This window comes from Oculina patagonica, chromosome 2, assembly GCF_052425735.1.
Source record: "Oculina patagonica isolate OP01 chromosome 2, crgOcupat, whole genome shotgun sequence".
Taxonomy (NCBI): Eukaryota; Metazoa; Cnidaria; class Anthozoa; order Scleractinia; family Oculinidae; genus Oculina; species Oculina patagonica.
This window is the reverse complement of record NC_135759.1, coordinates 22,779,551-22,787,217: the sequence shown is the minus strand read 5'-3', so window position 1 is coordinate 22,787,217 and position 7,667 is coordinate 22,779,551. Positions and strand designations below refer to the sequence as shown.

General features: G+C 41.4%; 1 pseudogene across 1 annotated transcript; it reads right to left on the bottom strand.

Moving 5' to 3' along the window:
• Window positions 1–259: 259 nt before the first annotated feature.
• On the bottom strand, window positions 260–4,492 carry LOC144643573 (uncharacterized; annotated as a pseudogene). The gene is made up of 3 exons (XR_013568920.1): window positions 4,360–4,492; window positions 2,234–2,433; window positions 260–1,273 (listed from the first exon to the last, which is right to left on the bottom strand). The product of XR_013568920.1 is annotated as an uncharacterized LOC144643573 (transcript).
• Between the last annotated feature and the right edge of the window lie 3,175 nt (window positions 4,493–7,667).

The following is a 7,667-nucleotide window of genomic DNA, read 5'->3' as shown; positions in this document are numbered from 1 at the left end:
TTCAGTAAATATCTGATCGATCATTTCCACTGACTTCCACTCGTTAAGTAATTGCTTAAAACGGAGTGACAAAGTGATTGCTGACCAAATCGCAAAAGAAAACAAAACGCTTTTTACGAGATAAAAATCAATGTCAGTCGGGATGACCCATTAAGTCCACAACTCGAAAATCAAAGTTAAATCCCTCTGCTTATTGCCACACATCTTTTTTAGATTTTTTTTTGGAATTTTTTATAGCTAGCTTTACATCAAAGACACAAAGATTGTGTTCTGTTGAGCCCAATCTCAGTTTTCAAACGCAAACGGTTTTAGTTAATTTGGTTTATAAGGTGTCCTAATAGAACATTTTCACAACCTTTTTTCGGTTGGTTGAAACAGTTCATTGGTACTTGTAAAGTAGTGTTTTACTGTTGGTTGGGTTAGTTAAGATTTCTCGTATTCTAGAGGGGAAAACGTTAGCAAGGTATCAAAGTATTGTAATTGCTGATCGGATAGTGAGCACTTGTCATTTTCAAGGTCGTTGAATTTCCTAACAAAACATGCGTAATAGCTTTATTCATGACATAAGCCTTCCGGCCATTTAATTTGTAACTGTGCGGAGTTCAGAAACGTTCTGAAGAAACACGATGCAACACTGTTGTGTGTCCATAATCACCGGGTGCAGCTTCTTGGAATTCGTTCAATCCTCACTTGGTAGAATTGCTAACATAACATTATGAAAGAAAACTGTTATTGCAAAGAGCTTCAGGTGTTAATTGAAAGCAGATATTGAAAAACTAGCTAGTTACTTGGCATGAATAAAGAAGATCTCCCACGCATACACAGAAGCCCATTGGCACCAATGATTTCTTCGGCGGAACGCTCTCTTTGAATAGCCTCCATCTTAATTTTAGGAACTTGATCAAGATCAATATAACTCGGAGATGAGTCATCAGATTTCAGCGTGAAAGGAATTTGGCCAATCCGCTCCGACTCATCTTCTTCCTGCCCATACAACTGCGCATGCGTCGAGTAATAAGAAGCACAAGTGATAAGACGGCTATTAACGTTTGAGCCTGCAGGCATGAGGGCAGCAGTAGCTGGTGGAGCTCCGAACACTTGCTTGGGAATTTACTTGACATGACCAGTAATCGTGCACCTGTGGAAGTGGCCAGCTACGTTCAGCGGTATTATAGGTGTTAAACGAGCATGCGTCGAGTTTTTCCACGCGGTGAGTCGGTCGCTTGTTCTGTTCTCTCTTCCTCCATTTCGAACGACGATTCTGAAACCAAACCTAAACATCGCAAGGAAAAATTTGGCCTCAGATTTTATGCCCTCTGAATGCATAATGGTGAGTTAGAACAAAATATCTTGAAGTAACATTATCGTTACAAAAAGTCCTAACATCATCTGTTGAAAAAGAGTAAAATATTTACCATTGCGGCTTCCTGGTTCGAACTTTTGCCGTTCAACCTTCAATTTTGTCCGCATATTTTTTACACTCTGTCTATTCGCTCTCCTCTCTATTTTTCAACGCAGAAGAACGCGAGAGAAACAGCGCCTCCTCCCATCCCCCCACGCCTCCCGTTTTTCAGTGGCGTCCAGCTCTCTCGCGATTCTATTCCCGCGTTCACAACGTTCGAGGAAAAATACTAGAAAAAAGAGGGCTGTGAGCAGTCAACATATTTTTGTCTGGTCTAAGGAGTTATCACTGAGCGAGTTATGGTAAATGGCTCTGTTCGGTCCAATCAGATGGAACGAAACCCATTGTGTCCTACTTCTCTTGAACTTGAACTCACTCTCCTTTCTCCTTTGTTTAACGTAAAATTCTAAAAATAATCCCAGGGTTTATTTTTGCTCAGCGTCCCTTTCAGGTGGGCTTGGCGGTGGACTTATTTCCAGGGAGGGCTTATTCTCCCCTTCACGGGTGGGGTTATTCTCGGGGAGGGCTTATCTTTAAAGAAACAAAGTCCTACAATAGGGGCCTATAAATAGGAAAAGCAATATCTTTCAATCTTTTATCTTTTTTGAGCTTGATCGGGGGTAGGCAATCCTCCAGGGCGATGACCAATTAACCTACGGTCAAGCCATGCATCCATCTACATGAAAACGTATGGAACCCTGGCAGAGACCCTCCCATGTTTCTTTTCGATGAAAGCATCGGTGTCTCCCTCAAAATATCCCTCAGTGTTTATTATATTAGTTTAATTTTCTCCCAGCTGCAAGTATCCGCAACCTCACAAACAATTCTGACCTGTACGGACGTCTCGCTTATTCCCAGTTCAGTGGCCAGGGCTTCCCGTACAGTTACGCCAGGATACTTATTCCACTGGAAAACTGCTTCCATCCTCCCAAGCTGCCTAACTGTGAAGGCTGTTCTTTTCCGACGATGTCCTTGTTTGGGTCCAGGTGGGATCCTTCTTACACTTCCTGATTTCGTGGAACTTCTTTCATCTGTTAAAAGGTTTTTTTTTAAGAGTGTTCAGAGTTAATTTATAAGGAATTGCAAGTTGGAAGTCTCAAATCAGCCAGACACTCGACGCAAACTGCGCGCGGTGACAGCCTAACTGTTCTCGCAGTAAAAGCGAAGGGTGTCTGCCAACTTAACAAATGTTCTTTCTAAAAAGTTCTATCGCATAATTTGTAGCTATATATATAGTCTGTCATTTTTGCAAAGAAAATAATAGTCTGTTGACTCTGTTCGCAGCTTTTTTTTTTAGTTATGCGAGCGCTCAAGCGAATCGAGCACGCGAGGCAGGCGAGCCTGGACCACCAAAATGAACGCGGAGTGGGAGAAAAAATTACCCACCCCACCCTCTTGCGTTCGCCCTCTTTCAACCAACGCGATTTTTATTTTGCTCGTGCTATCGACGATCTCAAGAAAAATTAGAGGGCACGTGAACAGACAAAGTAAATAAAGATCTTCAAATCGAAGTGAATCTCAGTAAACTTTACTGAGATATAAATGCCGGCTGATACTGAGTAGCAGCCGGCATTATATAGGATAGAAAAATGCCAAAGAAATCAATGCCAAAGCAATCCGCTGAAGAACTCGGATGGGATTAAATTCCTCTTTTTAACGTGGTCCGCCTACTGAGGCGCGGGGTATGAGCTTATCACATCAATTTGTTTCGATCTTTACATAGTTGTTGACACTCGGTCAAGTCCCGTGATTGTTCTTAGTTCGTTGTGGTCCTGTGTCGCTGGTTGAGTCACTTCGTGCAGTTTCTCAGGTCGTTTTGTTGTTCTTCGGGGTCCACAGTGTTGCCTCTGGGTTTAGTGGAGCGTCTGTTTTCACGCGCTTGCGGCGGCATCGCTGCTATATCATGTGGACATTTCCTGTTCGCGGAGACGGGAGACAATACGCTTTAATGCTTGCGACTGTTTATATTTCTACATGACATTTATGGGTAAACTGTTGACGACTACTGATACTGAAAAGTACCGCTCTTGTTTTCTCTTAAAACTTTGTTACGTGGAAACGACCATTTACCTACCACCCATTCCAGTAAGCTTGCGGGGGTTCCCGGACTGATCTGGCCGGTGATTTGAGCACACGTGGAAAGATGGGAAATCTCGCAATACACACGGTGCAATGTTATCAAATCTTCAATTTTCTTATTAAAAGTAATAGCGTAAGCTCGAAAAAACTGAAAATACTGTACGTAGTTACTCAAAATTGCAATAAATTTTATTCGGGTGCAACGCGCACATTTTGATAAGAATTACGATAAAACCAAAGAGAAACTTCCGGCCGGCAGCGCGCTTGAAGACGTAATAACATCCCCGCCGTGAAATAAGCAGCTAAAAATGCACGCTAATTCACCGATAAGCGGGCAAGCAAAACTTATGTTAGGGGCACGTGAAACTGACCGGTCTTTTTCGTATGTTATTTGTCACTGAGCTATTAAATGGACTCTTCCACACACATCGCAGTAGGATATCGAGTGTCTTGTGACTGTAGTAATGATTCAATAAATCGGAATAAATCGCGTTTTGTAATTTTTAAAACGCGATTTAATACCGCTTGTTATACGTGCGCTTGTCAGAGGACCAGCTACACATAACAACATTTGACTTCAACTTTACAAGCTGACAAATGCTTGGAAGACCTCCACTGCACTGAGTCCAGGGAGTCGGCATGTTCAGAGACTTCAGTGGAGAAACCTCCAATAAGCGCATTTATAAGCTTGATTATCAGCCACTTCTGGAACAGATCACACAAAATCATCAAAGATGTCTAGGATTTATAGTATTCAGGAGCGCGTTCGAATTAATTAGTACGTGCGTGGCCTACAAACAGTCAAACAGCCTCAACGAACCAGCTGAACGGACCCAACCGCACAGCGCTGTCATCAGTTGTTTCTCTAGATATCTTACCAATTTTCTTGTCCGCTTTCTCAAGTTCTATGTCAGCTTTCTCATCCATTTTGCTCTAGTTCAAAGTTATCGTTTCCCCAATACAACTTGCTTCAAGGGCTTAACGACTTCAGTGGGCCAGGCAATGCGTTGCAACTGAAGATGATGTTCTCAAAGAAGACCGCCGTCCGGAAGTTACGTAAACCAGTGAAAGCTTTCACACCAGCAGAAATAAAATCCAGCAACGATTTAAAACCACGATGAGAAGGAAAATCTAAACCACCTTTAATTTTGTGAAAATCGGACAAAGAATCAGAAAACTAAACTGAGTCATTTTATCACATGTTCATGAATAGAAGAGGAAGTGGTGTATGTATAAAACCGGGATAAAAGGATTACATCCACTTTGCGTGACAGATCGAGAATGTGTGACATACAACGACCCGACCGTACCAAGCACAAGTGGCAGTTTGTTGTCTTGAACATTTAACCGGTTACCTCCCCGTCTGAAGACGTTTTCTCGACACAATACACAACACCATTAAAGGTTAGTTTAAAGTGAAGTATTATTAAGGAACAAGATATGGATTTCGTGTAATGCAAGCTAAAAATGACCATTACCAACCGTTCATTATCTTTCAATGCACGGTACCCCATGACGCCTTGCAGTGCTAGTCAAACACGGTCTGTTATCAAACACAGACAGTTTTTATGATCCTACATGTGGTTGAGAGGAGAATTTCCAGCTATAATTAGGGTAAAAAAGCGCTAAACTGATGCTGCAAAAAAGATTGATTCACCATATTCGATTTCTTAAAAGACAGTTATTAAAATCCTCTTCAAAACGTATGTGTTATTCACTTCAAAAAAACGCCCTCCGTTCTAAGCCTTGCGCGCTTAAAAAAAGCCATTGAACTCACTCATTTCTGGAACCACCAGTCTTGAAGGGTACTCAATTGCCTTTATTGTGAGGCGAGACAAATGGATTGTAGTTGCTCGCCGATCGATCGCGATCGCCCGCCGAGGATTAAAGAAATTCTAATTTCAATTAGTAACCTGACACTTTTTGAATGAAGTATTTTGATAACCAGAAACGACAAGTTATGCATGTCGTGTCGAGTCAAATCTGTACGGGTGGCAGGTATACAGCAGACGATGGACGTCAGTAGTTAACGTTATGGCTGCGAATTGAGGAGAATTCAAGTACCACGTGTTTCTCTAGCAGTTCTTTTCCGTCTGCATGCAGTCCGTCCCCCAGACTCCCACTTCTCGCGAGTAACCACGCACTTCGTGCGTGTGATATCGCGCGTCCCTCTACCCTGGGTACCAGAGGATTTTTTCTCGCGCGCGGTGGATACTTCGGCGGCCGAAGGCCGCCCGTTGGCCGAAGGCCGTCGCCACGAGTGCAAGAAAAACCTCTGGCACCCAGGGTAGCGTCCCTCGTTCCTTCGCGTGGATTGTGAATAGTGAAGTCTGGCTGACCTTCAAAATTATCTTCACTATAAATTTTCTATACATTTCACGAAGTTCATCGCTGTCATAATTTGGCTTATTTTCAGCCAGGAATGAACTATTTCTAGATTATCATGCTTATAACCTACATGCTAATTTCTTTTGACAAAGCACCGAAAAATAAAATTTAATCAGTGCTGGGTATAAGATAAAGATTTCCTATCAGGATTATTCTATTTTACATTAAAAGAACGTGACAGCCCTGTATAGTCAATAATAGGTTTGCACTCACTTGACCCCAGTTTCTAAACTCATGACGGACTTCATGACGTTGTATTTACCCATCCCCAACATTACGATGTTGGCACCTCTTCACATTTTGCGCAACAGGAATTTAAGTCCACGCATATTTTTAAGACAAATCATTTTCCGGTCTATTCAAGCATTTGTGATATTGGACTAAAAAATCATTAAAAAAATTCAGTTCTGTTCTCAGAAGTATATATACCGTGACTACAAAGAAATGGTCAAAAAACCTCGAATTACGGCGATTTGATGTCAGTTTGTAAACGTTTGTAATTTTTAGCGAAAGATTTGTGAAGGCATGTTCCAAATTTTTGGGGACCGTTGTTGAGAGCTGGGAGTCTAGGAGTCAAGTGAACTTTTCAGTGACTCTTCAATATCCATTACGTTATACGTCACTGAGACACCGCCAACAACATATACATTACCGGTCACATGTTAATCCTTATACATATAACATAACGCAACTGGATTTACTCGAAACTTGATTAGTAAGGCGACTAGTAACCACTCCAATACTGTTCCATTTTCCACTGTTCAGGTCGACAACTTATTTACTGATGAAGATGCTATGCGTGTCTATTCTCTTTGCTGCTGTCCTAGCAACTTGTACAGGTATGTCTCTCTCGTCTTTACGTATACTTTGTGCTGTGTAATTAAACTGCTCAATTTTACATATAGTCATTTGTGTAGACATACATACTCGACAGTGAATATATGTGAGAGCGAACCTTCTGCCTTTCGAATCAAGTTTTTGTCTCTAATGATAGATGCTGGGTCTGAAGCCTAAAAAGGTGGAAAATTTAAGTTAGAAAGTGTGCTAAGATGATTTCTTTCTCAGTCTTCTTTCAGCCGTGTTTAAATAATTGGAAACGTCAAAGCGATTGATCAACTCAATGTACATAGTTTTTAATTACATATGAAAATGAACCAAACGTACCACTATTCGGAAAGACATCGATTCATTTGCATACCTCCGAAAACATATTATGAGCGAAACTTGATTCTTTTCCAATTGACCTTTCCGAATTCACAGGTCTACATACAAAAGCTCGGATAATTTAGTGTTTTCCCAGACTTTCTTTTTGTTAGACAAGTAAAAAAAATACTATTCGGACTAGGAACATAAATATTTTACACTAAACACGCACAAAATTCAGAATGTCGAGCAGGTGCATATAAGACGATAAGAAGTCGTGTTTCAGTTATTAAAGGAAAGTGAACTATTTTAAGCTATTTTAGTGTGCTCGTTGTAATAATACCTCTGCTATTCAATACTTATTTTTTACTCCTTTACTGTGTTAAGAGCTTCATAAATAAGTTTAATAAGTTGGCGCTATTCCCTTCAGTTTGCTATATGATATTGTCCCGCGAAAATCCTGGGCCCCGACTCTTTTCACTTCCCAGGGACGTGTTAAAATAAAAATAGATGGGCGCGATTCTAAAGAGAGACCGGAATGAGTGGGAGGAATGTCTTCCATGAAGACTCTCATCTATCTTAGACTTGCCACAGTCGCCTCCGGTTTCCAGTGATAGCGAGCGAAGCGGCTTTGGCGCGGCGGCGGCGGCGCGGT